Here is a 20,264-nt window from a genome sequence, read left to right as displayed (position 1 = left end):
AGAAAAGGAGAAAATATTTGCAAACTATGCATCCAACAAAGGTCTAATCTAGAATCTGTAAGGAACTCAAACAATTCCACAAGCAAAAAAACAACCTCATTAAAAAAATAGACAAAAGCTATGAACCGTAAGTTCTCAAAAGAAGACACACAAATGACCAACAAACATGAAAAAATGCTCAAGTTCACTAATCATCAGAGAAATGCAAATCAAAACCACAATGAGACACCATTTCACACCAGTCAGAATGGTTATTATTAAAAAGTCAAAAAACAACAGATGCTCTCAAGACTGTGGAGAAAAGAGAATGCTGGAACACTTTTAGTGGAAATGTACATAGTTCAGCCGATGTGAAAAGCAGATTGGAGATTTCTCAAAGAACTTAAAACAGAATTACCATTTGACCCAGCAATCCTATTACTAGGTATATATCCAAGAGAAAATAAATTGTTCTACCAAAAAGACACATGTACCTGTCTGTTCATCATGCACTATTCACAATAGCAAAGATAAACAATTAACCTAGGTGCCCATCAATTGTGGATTGGATAAAGAAAATGTGGTACATATATGACATGGAATACTATACAGCCATAAAAAGAATGAAATCATATCCTTTGCAGCAACGTGGATGCAGCTGGAGGCCATTATCCTGAGTGAATTAACACAGAAACATAAAATCAAATACCACATGTTTTTATCCATAAGTGGGAGCTAAACAGGGGACACTCATGGACATAAAGATGGCAACAAAAGACACTGGGGACTACTAGAGGGGAAAGGAGGGGGGCAAGGGTTAAAAAATTGTTGGGCACTGTGCTCAGTACCTGGATGAAAGGATCAATCATAATCCAAACCTCAGCATCACACAGTATATCCAGGTAACAAACCTGCACATTTACCCCCTGAATCTAAAATAAAAGTTGAAATTATGTTTAAAAAATTCACTCAGGAATAACCACAGACCCAAAGACATTTATCTCATTATGATTTGTGATGGAAAATAAGAGAAGTTACCAAAGTGTCCAATAGTGAGAAACACATTGACTCACTATAGTCATAGGGTGAAATAACTAGGGAGCCACTAAGAACATTTCACAGTGGAAGAGTATTTAATATTATGAGAAAGAGTTTCATTAAAACATACAAACAGCCGGGTGCAGTGGATGACGCCTGTAATCTCACCACTTTGGGAAGCTGAGGCAGGTGGATCACTTGAGGCAGGCTGGTCAAGACCAGCCTGGCCAACACAGTGAAACCCTCTCTCTACTGAAATACAAAAAAATTAGCTGGGCGTGGTGGCGGGTGCCTGTAATCCCCAGCTACCCGGGAGGCTGAGGCAGGAGAATTGCTTGAACCTGTGAGGCAGAGGTTGCAGTGAACTGAGATAGCTCCATTGCACTCCAGCCTGGGTGACAGAGTGAGACTTCGTCTCAAAACAAACAAACAAACAGCAAAAAAATTACAAGCATTGGATTACCAAATAGAACATGCCATGTAATTACGCTTTTTAGAAAAGTGAAAATCAAAATATTGACAAAGGTTTTTTCTAGGTGGTAGAATTACGAGTAATTTAATTCTTTTTTTAATTTCCAAATTTTCTATAATAAATATATACTATTTTTCAGTTAATGAGCATTCAAAATAGGTAGCAGCCAAAAGTTCTGAGGTAGACTATTTTTTTGTTAAGTTGAAGACAGAAATTTCATCCCCCATATCCAAATCCTTTTGACTCTACCTGCCAAACATATCTTCTCCTTACTAACACTTCCCATGCCCCCATAAGATACAGAAAAATTCCTCAGCCTTGCTGCTTCCTGGATGGGAAGCCTTTCCTCTGGGCCTCCGCTCTAGTCTGCTAGTATCAGTCTGGAATTGGAGGGTCTATCTTCACAGGCCCTCAGTTTTCTCATCTTGAAACGAAAGCTTGAACTTGATAAATTCAGAGGTCCAATCCAAGTCTGGTCATGAATAAAAGCCATGAATTCGATTTTTACAAGCTTTTCTCATCATTGGCTTATATGGAACATCTACATAGTATTGATAGCAGATATTGATGATGCAGTGAATGTGTTATGGGTTTTCTCCTTTTTTTTTTTTTTGAGACAGATTCTTGCCCTATCACCCAGGCTGGAATGCAGAGGTGTGATCTCAGCTCACTGCAACCTCCACTTCTCCCAGGTTCAAGCAATTCTCCTGCCCCAGCCTCCTGAGTAGCTGGGATTACAGGTGCATGCCACCACACCCAGGTAATTTTTTGTATCTTTAGTAGAGATGGGGTTTCACCATGTTGACCAGGCTGGTCTTGAACTCCTGACCTCGCGATCCACCCACCTCGGCCTCCCAAAGTGCTGGGATTACAGGCGTGAGCCTCTGCTCCTGGCTGGTTTTCTCCTCTTGTGTAGAACACCTTAAGTGCACGAAGCCTCTAGACCTTCCAGACCAGCCTCCCTTCTGTGTCCTAGAAAAGCAAGACAGGCATTTGATGTTGCATTGTAGCATTGATTTTTATTTCTAACCATTTTTTTCTATGTATTTTTTGTTTTATATTTTAACTTTTGTTTTTTTATTTTATCTTTTGTTTTTTACTTATTTATTCTTTTTTATTTGTGTGTGTATGTGTGTTTATTTTTGATGTATTACACATAAGATGAAGGCTTTAAATTTTCATGTATGTAGAGGGGAATAAGGAAAGCCCAATATCATGTTGAACAACATGATACTCCGATTTGAAATCCAAACTTGATTTTTTATTCTAGTCTGATATTTAGAAGTTGATAGCCACATTAAAAATTATGAGTCCCAGCCCACATTACGATACACGAACTGTTGTTTTGAAGTCATGTTTCATCATTCACATAAAAATGAGGCGTGAAACACTAATTGCATACCTGGCACCTGTGTGGGAACTCTTCCCTCCAGACAGGCTCAGCCCTCCACTCAGGGAGACCCACAGGAGAGAGCTCCACCCAGGGTGGGGCATCAGCTTGGGCTAGGGAGAAAAGCAGGCTCATCCAGTGGCGTGAGGCAGTGTTAGTATCTACAGCTCCCAGAGAGCGTACTGATGGCTTTCAGGTGATGTATAACTAATATGTAAGCAGGTCTCTTGTCCACTAAAAAGGCATCTACTACGGAGCATTTACAATCTCAACTTCCAGTCTGGAAAGCATGTCATTCAGGGTACAATAGGACCCTAGATCCAAAGCTTCCATTTCCATCAACCCTCTTCAACTTTGTAGAAAAGTCATTTTCTCTTCAAGCTTAGTAGATAGATCTTTCCTTCACAGATCAGACGTGCTCCTTCAAGAGCTCACCTAGGGAGGGTGAGGGCGTTAGCTCTGGGGCCAGGCTGTCTGTTTCCGAATCCTGGATTCTCTCCTTCCTAGTCGTGAAAGCATGGGCAAGTCTTTTAACTTGTCTGGTCCTCAGTTGAGTTGCCTTATCTATAAAATGGGAAGAAAAATAACAACTCTGACCTCATTAGGTTGTTGTGAGGATTAAATAGTGCTGAGAATAGTGCCTGACACAAAGTAAGCATGCAATACATGTCAGCTATCCCCATCAGTGGGAGAGACACTTGTCAATCATGAAAGTACAGCATGGTGTGTTATATACTTTAATAGAGGTGTGTGGCAGGGAAGTGATTAATTCTGAGGGATTCACAGAAGACTCCTGATCCAGTCAGTGTTCTATCAGACAAGCAGAACCACTTTGTATGATATAGGCCCAGAAATTTATTGTCGGACCTTACTGAGTACAACTGTAGGAACTGGCTAATCAGTATACGTGAGGCTGTTGCTTCTGAGTTTGTGCTGGACTTTAAGGGTAGGCAGTGGAGAAAGAGAAATAGGAGTGGAGCAGGAGAGAGCAATGATGGTCTGGACCTTGCCAGGCACACTAGAGCCTATTCCTCTCTCACTGCCTCCAGCTGAGAATGTTGGTGACCTGCGGAAAAATCTGGTGACCTTCCTCACAGAGCTATTCATGCTGGCCCAGGATTCAGAGGGTCTGCAGAGGAGAATTAGGAACTGCAGAAGCTGAGAGCTCAGCTGCTGCCCAACCTAAGCTAGGTGAGCCAGCAGATCAGAGACACATGTGTAAGACACCACAGTATGTGGTGTCCTGCACCAACCTTCTAAATATTAAAACAGTAGCTTCACTTCTATATTTCAAATATCATGCAAAATCTCTTGTGGCCAAAGCTAATATGGAACTATGCAGGGAAGGGGGTCTGAGAAATGTAGCTCCATCTTATCTAAGTTGACCCAGCATAAATTAACCACATCTCCACAAAGGAAGCAATGGAATGGGTTCTGAAAGAGTAATTGTTTGCTATGAGGACAAATGAGAGGATATTCCGGATTCAGGGAAGGTAGTGTGCAGGGCTATGTAAAAGTCTGCTGCCTTCAGGACATTCATAGTGGCTGCAGCATAGGCATTTTGCTATTAAGCCATGGAATTAGCCCAACATAACCATAAGCCGTGGTAGTTAGAGGAAGCACAGATCCACCTATCCATTGAATCACATTTTTTCATTAACAAGGACTGGCTTCTTTTTCTTCTCGGCTCATGTCTTTCCCATTACCAAGGCAATTAAACAATAGCGGTGAAAGGAGCATTGAGCCTGGAGCCAGGAGACCTGGGTTTTAATCGCAGCCTTGCCGCACGCTCTGTTGGTGACTTTAGACCATTTTTTCACTCTCTGAACCTCAGTAACCTGATCTCTAAAGGAGAGATTGGAACAGAAGTGACAGCTAAATCTCTAGTGTCACTTCTAACTTTAACATTATCTGGTTCTTGGCAATTATAGCATGACAAAAGGGGTACAGTAATTTTCATTCTGGTGAAAGCCCAAACAGAAAATGCAGGACTTTCTGTCACATCACTTCACTTTTATTTCTAGACCTTGGAAGGTGGTAAAATGGAGCTGCCCATGGTTTTTCCTGGAGTCTAGGCCTGGCCTAGATTAGGTGTCCAAGGTCAGCTCAAGGCTAAATCTTATTTGTCTTGGAAGCATTAGTCTTTCACTGTGTTGGAATCATCGAAGGCTGTCAAGAAATGTTGGATGAATGAACATACGGGATCTGGTCCTGGATTGGTCTATAGGCTTAGAAATTGTTTGTATGGATGACTTTGAGGGGACCCTATACACACTTCCCCTCTTATGGGAGACTCTGAATCAGAAATAGTTTCTTCAAGTCCACTCTAATATTGCCCTATATCTCTAGGAGGATTACAGGATTGAATAAATAGGGAGTGGGTCAAGACAAAAGTCTAGTGCGTATGTGAAATTATGCAAATTCCAAACAAGAAATGGCCACCTGGCCCTAAATCTTATGGACATACTAATAAATATTTCTGAATGGAATAATTCTAGACATAGGTATCTCTCCCTCCTAAATTATTGGGAGAAAGTCAGACTAATGCCTCAAACTTTTTGGTCTGTTTTCTTTTTTATTTTATTTTATTATTATTACACTTTAAGTATTAGGGTACATGTGCACAATGTGCAGGTTAGTTACATATGCATACATGTGCCATGCTGGTGTGCTGCACCCATTAACTCGTCATTTAGCATTAGGTATATCCCTAATGCTATCCCTCCCCCCTCCCCCCACCCCACAACAGTCCCCAGAGTGTGATGTTCCCCTTCCTGTGTCCATGTGTTCTCATTGTTCAATTCCCACCTATGAGTGAGAACATGCAGTGTTTGGTTTTTTGTTCTTGTGATAGTTTACTGAGAATGATGATTTCCAATTTCATCCATGTCCCTACAAAGGACATGAACTCATCCTTTTTTATGGCTGCATAGTATTCCATGGTGTATATGTGCCACATTTTCTTAATCCAGTCTATCATTGTTGGACATTTGGGTTGGTTCCAAGTCTTTGCTATTGTGAATAGTGCCACAATAAACATACGTGTGCATGTGTCTTTATAGCAGCATGATTTATAGTCCTTTCGGTATATACCCAGTAATGGGATGGCTGGGTCAAATGGTATTTCTAGTTCTAGATCCCTGAGGAATCGCCACACTGACTTCCACAATGGTTGAACTAGTTTACAGTCCCACCAACAGTGTAAAAGTGCTCCTATTTCTCCACATCCTCTCCACCACCTGTTGTTTCCTGATTTTTTAGTGATTGCCATTCTAACTGGTGTGAGATGGTATCTCATTGTGGTTTTGATTTGCATTTCTCTGATGGCCAGTGATGGTGAGCATTTTTTCATGTGTTTTTTGGCTGCATAAATGTCTTCTTTTGAGAAGTGTCTGTTCATGTCCTTTGCCCACTTTTTGGTGGGATTGTTTGTTTTTTTCTTGTAAATTTGTTTGAGTTCATTGTAGATTCTGGATATTAGCTCTTTGTCAGATGAGTAGGTTGCGAAAATTTTCTCCCATTTTGTAGGTTGCCTGTTCACTCTGATGGTAGTTTCTTTTGCTGTGCAGAAGCTCTTTAGTTTAATCAGATCCCATTTGTCAATTGTGGCTTTTGTTGCCGTTGCTTTTGGTGTTTTAGACATGAAGCCCTTGCTCATGCCTATGTCCTGAATGGTAAATGCCCACAAGAGAAAGCAGGAAAGATCCAACATTGACACCGTAACATCACAATTAAAAGAACTAGAAAAACAAGAGCAAACACATTCAAAAGCTAACAGAAGGCAAGAAATAACTAAAATCAGAGCAGAACTGAAGGAAATAGAGACACAAAAAACCCTTCAAAAAATTAATGAATCCAGGAGCTGGTTTTTTGAAAGGATCAACAAAATTGATAGACTGCTAGCAAGACTAATAAAGAAGAAAAGAGAGAAGAATCAAATAGACACAATAAAAAATGATAAAGGGGATATCACCACCGATCCCACAGAAATACAAACTACCATCAGAGAATACTGCAAACACCTCTATGCAAATAAACTAGAAAATCTAGAAGAAATGGATAAATTCCTCGACACATACACCCTCCCAAGACTAAACCAGGAAAAAGTTGAATCTCTGAATAGACCAATAACAGGCTCTGAAATTGTGGCAATAATCAACAGCTTACCAACCAAAAAGAGTCCAGGACCAGATGGATTCACAGCCAAATTCTACCAGAGGGACAAGGAGGAACTGGTACCATTCCTTCTGAAACTATTCCAATCAATAGAAAAAGAGGGAATCCTCCCTAACTCATTTTATGAGGCCAGTATCATCCTGATACCAAAGTTGGGCAGAGACACAACCAAAAAAGAGAATTTTAGACCAATATCCTTGATGAACATTGATGCAAAAATCCTCAGTAAAAAACTGGCAAACCGTGTCCAGCAGCACATCAAAAAGCTTATCCACCATGATCAAGTGGGCTTCATCCCTGGGATGCAAGGCTGGTTCAATATCCACAAATCAATAAATGTAACCCAGCATATAAACAGAACCAAAGACAAAAACCACATGATTATCTCAATAGATGCAGAAAAGGCCTTTGACAAAATTCAACAACCCTTCATGCTAAAAACTCTCAATAAATTAGGTATTGATGGGACGTATCTCAAAATAATAAGAGCTATCTATGACAAACCCACAGCCAATATCATACTGAATGGGCAAAAACTGGAAGCATTCCCTTTGAAAACTGGCATAAGACAGGGGTGCCCTCTCTCACCACTCCTATTCAACATAGTGTTGGAAGTTCTGGCCAGGGCAATTAGGCAGGAGAAGGAAATAAAGGGCATTCGATTAGGAAAAGAGGAAGTCAAATTGTCCCTGTTTGCAGATGACATGACTGTATATCTAGAAAACTCCATTGTCTCAGCCCAAAATCTCCTTAAGCTGATAAGCAACTTCAGCAAAGCCTCAGGATACAAAATCAATGTACAAAAATCACAAGCATTCTTATACACCAGTAACAGACAAACAAAGAGCCAAATCACGAGTGAACTCCCATTCAGAATTGCTTCAAAGAGAATAAAATACCTAGGAATCCAACTTACAAGGGACGTGAAGGACCTCTTCAAGGAGAACTACAAACCACTGCTCAATGAAATAAAAGAGGATACAAACAAATGGAAGAACATTCCATGCTCATGGGTAGGAAGAATCAATATCGTGAAAATGGCCATACTGCCCAAGGTAATTTATAGATTCAAAGCCATCCCCATCAAGCTAGCAATGACTTTCTTCATAGAATTGGAAAAAACTACTTTAAAGTTCATATGGAACCAAAACAGAGCCCGCAGCGCCAAGTCAATCCTAAGCCAAAAGAACAAAGCAGGAGGCATCACGCTACCTGACTTCAAACTATACTACAAGGCTACAGTAACCAAAACAGCATGGTACTGGTACCAAAACAGAGATTTAGATCAATGGAACAGAACAGAGCTCTCAGAAATAACACTGCATATCTACAACTATCTGATCTTTGACAAACCTGAGAAAAACAAGCAATGGGGAAAGGATTCCCTGTTTAATAAATGGTGCTGGGAAAACTGGCTAGCCATATGTGGAAAGCTGAAACTGGATCCCTTCCTTACACCTTATACAAAAATTAATTCAAGATGGATTAAAGACTTAAATGTTAGACCTAAAACCATAAAAACCCTAGAAGAAAACCTAGGCATTACCATTCAGGACATAGGCATGGGCAAGTTCTGTTTTCAAAGATGTTCAAATGTTGCAGCCCAGGGAAGTCGTGGTGGTGTCCTTTGTCACGTCCAATAAAACGTTCATGTATTTAATTTTCTTTTCTTATGGGAAAACACTTTTGCTAACAAACAAGGCAGTATTATTTTATGTATGCAACCTGTAATTGTGGGAAACATCAGCTTTGGAGTCAAGAAAGCTGGCTTCATCTCTGGGCTTTATTGCTTAACAGTTGTGTATGTAGCGGATGAATCATTTCATCATTGAGTCTCAGTTTCTTCATCTATACAAAGGGCATGATAACACTGTTTATAGATCTTAAAACAGATGGTACATATAAACTGCATGGCATATGGTAAGTTTTCAATAAATACCATTTATTTTTCTTATTATTTTTCAAAAAGTAAAAATAATAAAGATATCATATTTCTGAGTTCTCTCATTGTCTGTTATTAGTTTCTTGTGTTATATGATTGTCCTTGCAAGCAGACAAGTACTACAATCACCAAGAGCTTGAAAATAATTTAAGAAAAAAAAAGTATTGTTACTACTATTATTATTTGCATACAAATTGCTAAGACACTTCTAATTTTGGAGGCAAAACTTATTTATCCTTTAAAGTTTAAGAATTCTGAGGGCGTATCATTGTGGCAATCTCTGGCTTTGCACAATCATATTTTAGACATGAAATAGCTCTGAACCTTGTATTCTAGATCCATAGGCCACAGCAAGCTGAAAGATTCTTAAAGGCCATCCTGAAAAGCCCTTCTACGGATGAAGAAACTGAGACTCAGAGACAGAAGTGGATTGCCCAAGATCTCCCACATGATTAGAGACAGTTTGAAGACTGGAATTTGTATCTTCTGATTCCACATCCAGTAACAGCTTGTTGCCCCAGAGCCTTTGCTGACTCATCATGTAATCTTGGAAAATTCCCCTGACTTCTGTTTACTGGTCTTTCCATGAAACGAAAGATGGCAAGGATATCTCATGATCCATACCTCATGCAGATGTCAGTGGATTTGTTAGGACTAGGCTGCAATACACATTCAGCTCTGTAGAACTGGGCACAATCCATTAATAATTCATAAAAGACACCTAAGTATTACAAAGGGAAGTGGTTTGTCATTGTCAGATGGAAGGAACCTCCTTTCACATGGTGGGGCAATTCAATGTTTTGCAGTCCATAGTGTACCCAGTGACCCTGCCTGAAGTCACTTAACCTCTCTCAGACCCACTGTACTCAATTGGAAACTGAAGATATGGCCCAGAGTATCATTAAGTTTTCTTCTAGCCCTAATATTCTCATACTCTATCAGTTACTTCAATTTGGAACTCCATCATGGACTAACTGCACTTCCCAATGATAAGGATCCATAGCAGCCAAGAGTCACCAGCAAGAAAATCAAAGCAGCTAATGAGAATGAAATTGAAAGTAGGAAAGGAGTATAGATTTCTCTTTAAGCATTGCCTATCTGGTCTAGAAGCGTTACCATGTAAAGATACACTAAGATCTCTTAACGTTGAGTAAGATTTCCAGTCAATGTTTCAGAAGCATTCCAGGTTTCCTGTCTCTCTTCTGTCGTGGGGTGAGCAACCTTCTATGGACTCAATCTATGGACATGTATTGACAAGCTGTAATGAAAAGCCAGGACACGTGGAACCAGGCCAGGATTTAGGGCCAGTTTATTTTTTATTTTTTTGGCTTTATTTAATCTCACTTTCTCTGGGTATAAAAGGCAGCATGAAAGAGAGCTATAATGCCTGGCTGAGGAGTTGCAGAGGCCTATTGCTGGCTGGCTTTTTTTGCCTCGGCCTTGCTGGTTCCACTGAACCTTCATTTCCTCCTCTGTAAGAAAAAGGGGTTGGTTAGATGCTCTTTACAGTTCATTTAAATGCTAGCCTTCCACTTTTTGGCTCTCCTGGGTTTTCAGAGCAGAGTCTCTGAAGGAAGCATCCTTGACCAAGCTTCGTTTCACAGCCCAGAGATCTCCATTCCTGTTCCCTCAGGGGCTTGGGCACAGGAATTGTGTTGAATCCATTTGCAACTGAAATCTGTTCACTGTAATAAGTATTTGTGTTCCAATAATTTTCTAACAGCTTGTAATAAATAAAGCCAAAGGCATTCCTCAAGGAACTGCAATTAAAGATGCATCCATGGTAGGGGGTGGAGGTAGCAGGGGATCTGGAGGAGGGAGATGAGGCTTTCTCTTGAAATCCTGCTAAGGACAAGCAGCTACAGCTCTGGTACCATAAAACTGCTGAATTGACAATGCTTTAATGGCATCACCTTTCGCTAGTCTCAGTTTAATATGTTCCTTGAAGGAATCCTTCATCTGTGGAGACAGGCATAAGCTGACACATTCATAGAGTCTTCTTTAAAATGAGTCTAATGAGTTTACTGTCACTTCAGATGGGTTGGAAATTAATCTGTGGATGAAAGAGTTAAATTTCACCAGCTTGAGCTGTGCAGTGGGCAAGCCCAAGCTGAACATTTGAGGAGCGAACACGCAGAGATAGGCAAAGTTCTTCAGGTTCAAAGGCTTCTTTTGGAAAAGAATCCAAAAAGTTCAGATGCTTTTGCTGAAGCTTATCTGATTTATTCAAGCTGGGGATGGGAGAATGCAGAGGCATTTGTGGAGCTAACCAAACATAAGATGTGTTCTTGCTTTGCTCTTGCTGCCTTAGCTTTTTGGCTTATGTGTGTTTTGAGGGGAAATCTAATCCACATGTTTCAGATCCTTGGTATTGGAATGCATGAAGGTGCTGGCTGGTCGTAGGGCAGCTCAAATGACCAGGTGATGGGTAAGCAGTATGGAGATCATCTGGGCAGAAATACATCAAAGAACAGAAAAGACCAATCATTTCCCCAAGTACTACTATTCCCTGGGGCCTTGTCATCACCTGGTAGGAAGATGGACCTTGCTGGAGTGTGCAAGGGAGGTTTTCACAGCCAGGCCTGGAAGTGGCACAATCACTATTCATTGAGGCAGAGAACAAGGCAGAAAAATGCGGGGGTTTAGCAAAAAGAAGCAAAGTGACAGGACACCATATAGTCTGTGATCCCGTGTACAGCTTAGGGAACGTGCATAAAAACCTGAATTTAGAATTAGAACACACAAGCTTGAATACTTGAGCAACCATAGCCTCAGTTTCCTCACCTGTGAAATGGATATTTTGATCAAGAATCCCTGCTTCATGCGGTTGAGAAGACTAAATGAAATAATGGTGATGAAAGTTCTTGGTTCTGTGCTTGGTGCAAAAAAAAGGCACTGAATAAATATTTATTTTTTATTGTTTAATTTAAGTTAGATTTAATGCAAATCCTGGTTCCTTTGTGTGTTCCCCAAACTGCTTTACCCTGTCTCCAACCCAAAAATTCCCATTGTCACTCTGAGAGCAGCAAGAAGTACATTATCTCTGGAAAACAATATAAATTGGCTCACATATTTTTTTCCACGCTAAACAGCATGATTTCAAAATGCTGGAAAAAGCCAGAGCCAAAGTAAATTCCCCCAACCTTTCTCTCTCTCTCTCTTTCTCTCTCTCTCTCTCTCTCTGTCTCTCTCACACACACACACACACACACACACACACATGAACTTTTAAACCTTGCAAATCAGTCAAGTGAAAAAAGAAAGAAAGAAAGAAAGAAAAAGCCCAGCCTTCCATTGCTTCACATCATATATATATCGAGTTCACTTCACAAACACAAGGTGCACTGTCAGAAGTGCCTTCGGCAAAGTTTGTACTTTGCTTGAATTCTAACTTTTGTTTACCAGGGTAATAAACCAGTCCTCTGCTGCACCAGGTGTAAAGCCATTATGAAAAGGCATATTTGTATTTCACCCCACCTCAGATGTACTGTATGTGGGACATCCTGCACTGTAAGAGCAGCCTGGATTTATTTACAAAGAGAGGCGCTCAAGCACAGAGAGGAGTGTCTCCAGGCTGGTAAAGGCTGAGCCCCTGTGAAGAACTGGTCATCTAATCTTCCTCTTTCCTTTCGGCCACCTGCCCCTTCAGGCAACCGCGCCTTCCCTCTTTGCAGTGACAAATCATCCAGCCTGCCAGCAACCCTCCAGGGGCCTTTGCAGTCTCTGCATAGGCAAGTTACGTCTTCCTGAGTTTTTTGTCCTAAATTTTCAACCAATCTATTATTGACAAGCCTTGTACAGCCAGATTAGAGTAGGCAAATGCGGCAGCTGAGGAAACTTCTCCTACCCTGTGCCTGAAAATCTCCACAAGCTTTTCTTCCCCTTCCTTCACAGGAACCGGTCATACCCTGATGGGCTATCTGAGGCCTGGGATGGGTGGGAGGAAACTTTCACCCAAATCTCTGACTGAGCTAAATGGCCCGGAACTCACTCTAAATCATCTACTGAAATCCTGGCACAGAAAGGAGGAAAGAATGTATGGAAAAGGGCAGACCTAGAATGCCAGGGCCATTAGCCTGGGCAAGTAGAAGAGCTGCAAAGGGGGTCCCTACGCTGTTGTTGATTCCAGGAGAGTCTGGCAGACCACCCAGAAACTTGCATAAGGCACACAGCAGCAGCAGTGGCATCCCAGCTCAACACGTCGGCTGCATGACACAGGCAATTTTCTCAGTCCTCGGCTGGAGCCTGGAGCCTCCCATTTGTCTTCTGGGAGGTAATTCCAATTTCTTCAGAACTTTGAGTTCTCATATTTCCTAAGCCCCTACTAGGTGCAGAAGAGTCAGCCAGGGCACTAGCCCATCTTAGGCACTCAATAAGTATTCTTAAACAATGAATTGGGCCAGGCGCAGTGGCTCACACCTGTAATCCCAGCACTTTGGGAAGCCGAGGTGGGCGGATCACTTGAAGTTAGGAGTTTGAGACCAGCCTGGCCAACATGGTGAAATCCCATCTCTACTAAAAATACAAAAATTAGCTGGGCATGGTGGTGGGCACCTGTAATCCCAGCTACTGAGGAGGCTGAGGCAGGAGAATGGCTGGAACCCAGGAGGAGGAGGTTGCCATGAGCTGAGATCACACCACTGCACTCTAGCCTGGGTGACAGAGTGATAATCCCTCTCAAAAAAAAACAAAACAATGAATGATTCTAGCTTTATCACTTTAAAAAGTAAAATCTTGAGCAAAGATCCCTTTGTGAACTCATATTTATTATGTCTAAAATGGGAATTATAAAAGTTACTACCTTTCAGAATTGTCGTTACAAATAGGAAGCAGGTGAAGAGCTCTTGGTAAGCTTGCAAGAACTGCACCAACATTGCTGGTCACAGGTATGTCTAACACCTCCTCATGCTCGTGCATCTTGACCATGCTTTGCCAGTCATTGTCTCCCGTACATTGCCTAGAAACTCAATGCAACACACATCCATTGAATGACTACTGAGGTTTAGGTACAGTGGAAAGCACAGAGTGTATAGAGATTGATAAAACATCCTTGTCCTCAGGGAGCTTAGTAAATGAAGAACGAGTGTTGGGAAAAGACATTTCATCACTGAACACATCATTATTAAGTGTGTAATAGTCAGTCATTCAATCACTGTTCATTGAGGGCTAATTATGGACCAGGTACTGCTCTTGGCATTGGGCATTGTTTTAGTTAGGGTAGCCTCATGAAATGAGTCAACACAGAACTTATTTCTTGCTCACATAACAGTCCTGGAGGAGAATGTAGGTTGCTGGGGCAACTCTCCTTCACTTAGTCATTCAAGAGGCCAGGTTTCTTTCATCTCGTCCCTCTACTATTCCCTGGGGCCTTGTCAACATCTGGTAGGAGGGGGGACCATGCTGGAGTGTGCATGGGAGGTTTTCACAGCCAGGCCTGGAAGTGGCACATGTATTTCTACACATGTTCCATTAGCTGGAACTCAGTCACACCTAACTACAAAGGAATCTGAAATGAGCCCTGCTCTATTTTCAAGAAAAAGAAAGATTTTGGTGAACATCTAACTGACTGACACAAGGATATAGCAAATAAGAAGATCGTGCTCCTATCCTCAAGGGGCTTACAGATTTGGGAAGGTTATGCTACATAAATAAACACATAACCAAAATCATCTCAGGTACCATGAGGAAAATAAAATAAGGAAATGTGACTGTCATTTAAGGTGAAGGGGGCCTTTCTTAGATGGAGAAGCGGTCGTCTGACTAAATAACAGTCGAACTGACACCCAAATGACGAACAGTTATCAGTTAAGAGAGAGACAAGAGGAGAGGAATCCAGCAGAAGCTACAAGTGCAGGGCCCTGAGATGGGAAGTGCCTGGCATGTTGAGAGCAAAGCAAAGGCCAGTGTGGTGTGTGAATGAGGGCAGGACACACAGAATGAGAGTGGGAAGCTAGGGAAGGGCCACATGATGAAGGGCCTTAGAAACCATGGTAAAACTTGGATTTTAAACAATAAGTTATATTTCAAGATTCATGGCGACCAACACAGAGAAGGAATATATGCCAGTCTGGAAGGGGGGGGAAGCATGCTGGAGTGTGCATGGGAGGTTTTCACAGCCAGGCCTGGAAGTGGCACATATATTTCCACTCATGTTCCATTAGCTGGAACTCAGTCACACCTAACTACAAAGGAATGAATGAATCTATCCTCGGATTCATTAATCCATTCATTGCTCTTCCCTCAACCACAGAGGGATGACCCTTGTGTATCCCAAGTACCCACATCAGCTGGCTTCCCCTGGGCACAGCCAGTGGGAGGCATTGTCAGGAGACGGAGTGGCAGGAGGCATGAAGAAGCTGGGTTTATTTCTCTCCCTTTCTGCCTCTGCCAGCACCTCTGGCTCATTCTGTCCCCACCCACATCTCCAGCTTCTACTGGACAGGCCCACCGTGGTCCAGTTTCTACCAGGTGACCCTGGCTTCTGGATTCCAGTAACATGACCTCCTTTCTTTATCTCTCTGGCCTAGTCTAGCAGCACCAGTGTAATAACTTCTGCTATTGCTAATGTCTGGGTTAGCTTCTTAACTTCTTCCATCACCTGTGTAGCCAGTGACCTACATTAAACTCCCTCTGCTTAGACACTTAGAGTAGCTTCAGTTTCCCTAGTGGGACCCTGATGACTGATACAAGGTACAAATCCCTTGCTGTGAGAATGCCCTCTCAGCACCAGGTATCAGGCCTGGCACATAGGAGGTCTACAGTGAATGCATTGCTGCTGCAACAACACAAATTTATTCTCTCGCAGTTCTGGAGGTCGGAAATCTACAATGGATTTCACTGGACTAAAATCAACAAATCCGTAGGGAAAAATCTGTTTTCTTGCATTTTCCAGATTGTAAAGGCTGCCTGTACTCTTGGCTCCTGGCCCCTTCTTCCATCTTCCAAGCCAGCAATGGCAGGTCGAGTCTTTCTCAAGATATCACCACTCTAGTTCTGACTCTTCTGCTTCTGCTTCCCTCTTTCCTACTTATGGGTCTTTTGATTACACTGGGGCCACTTGAATAACCCTAGATAATTTTCCCGTTCTGTGGTCAGCTGCAGCAAGCTTAATTTCATCTGCAACCTTAATTCTCCCTTATCATGTAATATAACATATTCACAAGTTCAGAGCATTAGGACATGGACAGGACACGGACAGGACACGGACATTTTTGTAGGGCCATTATTCTGCCTACAGAATAGTGTCTGAGCAAATAAGTCCGAATGGGAGAGGGGAGGCTATGAGGGTTTGCTAAGGAGACAACAGCAGAATGCCTTATACTGCATGTAGTAAGAACTCAATGCCTGTGAGTTGAAATGAACATAGAGGCATAGAGGTACTTTGAAGAGGGCATTTGGGTCCCCTGGTTTAGAGGTTCTTTCTAGGATGCTTGAAGCACGGCTCGCAGTTTCACACCCCTGACAGTGTACTCTTGTCTGCTTTGCCTGGAAGGCAATGCTGGGACACAGCTCCTATTAGTCTCTCACCCAGGATGGCACGTAGGTTTCTTGTTTTCCCAAAGAAAGGTTCCCTTCGGAGAGGGGAGTGGGTGAAGGCAAACTGTTGGCTGCAGCACGTGAGGCCCATCAGTTCCAATTCAGGGACAACTGGAGTTGATGCAGGCGTTCCATCCAAATGTAATCAAACGCCTCCTGTTGCCAGACGATGTGCTATTCAGTGGGGGGCTGGTGAGGGTTGTTGTGAATCTGAGATGCCTTCTGTAACTTTATCAGATGGGTACTGGGAGGAGAGGAAGGAGAGCAGACAGGGAAATTCACTTCACTGGTAAATAAACTTCCAAACTAGCAGATTCCTGAAAAACTCCTGAAACTGCCTACTGGGGAGAAGATCCACAATGAGACTGTGGGTGGTGAAGACTCAGGTGGGAGGATCTGTGTCAGTGTAAGCCCGTGGGGCAGCGCACACGGCCCAAGATCTCGAGGGAAACCCTGGATCCCGCTCCTCCTCTTCTTTATGTGTTGGGGGTGGGTTGGGGGTGAGTTTGAAGAGGACAGTTTCGGTAAGTATAGAATGGCTTTCTCTATTTTAAGCAAGATTTTATGGAAATGACTTTCTTTAAACTGCTTCATTTGAACTGGAATTCCCCCACCCACCCCTCCCACGCTTCCTGCTCACCCCCAGCACCCTAGGGCAGAACAAGATGAGGAAGAGTCCTTGCCAGGTCTGATCTTGGAAGAAGGTGAAGCCTGCCTTTAGGAGCCTGGCATGGGGGTTAATGTCTTAATCGCTACACCGCCGAGACCTGCAGACTCTGATATCTATGTTTCTGAGCTTTTTGAATCACTTTGGTTACTGAGGGCATCTTTGGGAAATCTTTGGGATGGATGCCTGTTAAGGGAGTGTGTCTCGGTTAAGTACCTCCAACTACTGTTGTCAATTTGAGAACATTATTTAGAAAGAGTTTTGCTATATAAATTTGCTTATGTAACTGGCATAGAGGTAGTGTAATTGCATATTTTATCAGCATAGATACATGGCATTAGGGATGTATTTCCTTCTCATAGCAATGTTTGGTTCCTGAGAACCTTGAAGGATTAAGGGCTATTAACTCACTCCAAAATGTACAATGGTAGGCATAGGACTCCCCTGGAAGGATTCATGAGACATTTAAGAGAAAGTCTGGTTGTGGGAGGCAGGGGGCGAGAGAGAAACTGGCTTTTCATTGCATACCCTTTTGTGCCTTTTGAATTTTGTACCTTATGTGTGTGTTAGCTATATAAAAATCAACAAAATGTATTTTGTAATATACAGAATCATGACTTCAACTACATAAAATCAGACATATACAACAAGGAAACTACAATAAAATTTAAATAGCACCAACTCCTTGTAATGAGATTGTTTCTCTTATCTTTCCTTTTAGATATTTTCTACATCTTCCTCAATTAATAATAATAATAAATAGGGCTTTTTCAATGATTTTATAAACTGCACTTTTTTAAAATTTTACTTTAAGTTCTGGGATACAGGTGCAGAATGTGCAGGTTTGTTACATAAGTATACATGTGCCATGGTGGTTTGCTGCACCCATCAACCCGCCATCTAGCTTTTAAGCCCTGCATGCATTAAGTATTTGTCCTAATGCTCTCCCTCCCCTTGCCCTTGTGTGATGTCCCCTTCCCTGTGTCCATGTGTTCTCATTGTTCACCTCCCACTTATGAGTGAGAACATGTGGTGTTTGGTTTTCTGTACCTGTGTTAATAAACTGCATTTTCTAAACAATCAGGGAGAACAGTGTTTTCATATGCCACTGCTATATTAATCTATAGATCAGGGCTCGAGCTGATACAACAGTCTCCACCCATATGCCTTTTTCCTTTTCCAGTTTCTTTTCAGTTTGCCAGTGAGTGGGCTGTTTCTAGGTCTAAATCGTGGATCTCTTGTTCACTCAGTCATAGTGAAACATCGTGAGTACATCACCCTTCGTGACGGCTAGGTTTCAGCGGCTAGGTTTCGGTTCAGATAACCTCCTTGTTATCATGATCATTTCTTCCGTCATCCATCACCATCACCCACTGTCAGCAAGCTCTTCTCAGTTCAGTGCCATATGCATTTTTTAAGCACCCTCAACCTTGGGCCCCTCATAGAGCCATGTGCCATGGGGCATGCGGAAGTAAATCCAAACTGTTCCACCCACCAAGATGCTGAGTCTTGGATAGGAGACAGCATATATGGAGTTAGCTTTGACTGGAGCCAGAGGGTGGTGAGTGCTTTCAAAGATATCATGATGCAATATGACTATCAGGTGGGAGAAGCAGGGAATACCTTTAAAAGGTAGCATGGGATATAATGACTCTCTGATGGGAGAAACAGGGAGGAAAATTTCCTTCCTTTACACTGTCTGCATTCTTCACCTTGCTTCTCTCCATGTCCTTTGTCACACTCTGCAATATGTTATGTCCTTGTCTTGGGCCTTTCTTACCTACTACGGCCCAGGTGAGTATGCAATGTGATAGAGATACCAGCAAAATGCTATGGGGCTTACAGGAAGCCGAGATTAACTCCACTCTGGAGACAGAATTCTTTGGGGAGGTAGCATTTGAACAGACTTCGATGGACAGATGGCGTTTAGATAGCAGAAAGCAAAGGAAGAGTGAGCTGAAAGAAAGAGGAGGGCAAAGGGAAGTGGCTTGCTGTGCAGTGATGCACTTTTCTGAACTTCAGATTCTATAGCTGCAATGTGAATTGGATAGCACCACTGGCCCCAGAGGTTGCTGTGAGGATCAAGCGGTGCACCCAATAGCACAGCTAATATTTACATCACACCCACTGGGTTCCCACAGTCACATAGCTAGCAGGAGCAGGGCCAGGAGACACATCCAGGGCTCAGAAGGAAAGCCCTTGACTGCTATTGTATAGTACCCTCAAAGGATGAAAAAGTCGTCCATAAACCACTTTTACAAGTGTAAATTATACTACTCCTTCTAACCTAAACCTGACACTTGGACCCTAGAGTTTTCTGATCTAAAATTCTAGTTTGTTTCTGAGCTTCCTGGATAGTCAGTAGCCTGCTAACCTGGTATCTAGTCTGATTTCCAGGCTGTTACTCTAGATGTGAACACTCTCAGAACTCAAGAGTGGGATTCAAACCGGAGGACCCAGCCTGATTTGGCCTGGCTTGAGGCATTGGGAGGGCCACTCACCCTAGGTCTGACTGTGACCAGAGCTCCTTGACTTCCTCTCTGAGGAAACCACCAGCATTCAGAAGCCCCTCTTAGTTCTAAAGTTCTCAGCTGCTGAAGACATGAGCCACTTAGACGTCTTGCAGGTTGATGGCCTTGTTGAAGAGAGGCAGCAGCGGGCCAATATACTTCCAGGTATGTGAAAAGCCAAATAAAACAGTCTTGCCTTTGCTTAATACCATGATGCCCTCTTTAGAGGAGACTCATTCTTACTGGAGAAATGCAAGTTAACTCACAGCCCAGTGGAATCAAGTCTTGCAGCTGGTGTCATGGTCATATTCCCTGAGAATGTTCTCCATTGTTTGTTTTGAATACCGCTGTGGTGGCACCTGCGATGTCACCATTACCACGACTGACAGAAAAATTATCCTGGAATAAAAGTTCCTTTTCTTTGGTCTCTCAGGAAAAAGAAAAATCTTTAGAGTGATACCACGTGTTTGTCCTGTGCCTTTTAGCTTACAGTGTCTTTCACATAAATTACTTTTGGTCTCCTAACAACTTTGTGGTGATGTGTGTGTGCAAGA

The sequence above is a fragment of the Pongo pygmaeus genome, chromosome 2, assembly GCF_028885625.2.
Source record: "Pongo pygmaeus isolate AG05252 chromosome 2, NHGRI_mPonPyg2-v2.0_pri, whole genome shotgun sequence".
In the NCBI taxonomy this organism is placed as follows: Eukaryota; Metazoa; Chordata; class Mammalia; order Primates; family Hominidae; genus Pongo; species Pongo pygmaeus.
Note: the sequence above shows the minus strand (reverse complement) of the source record.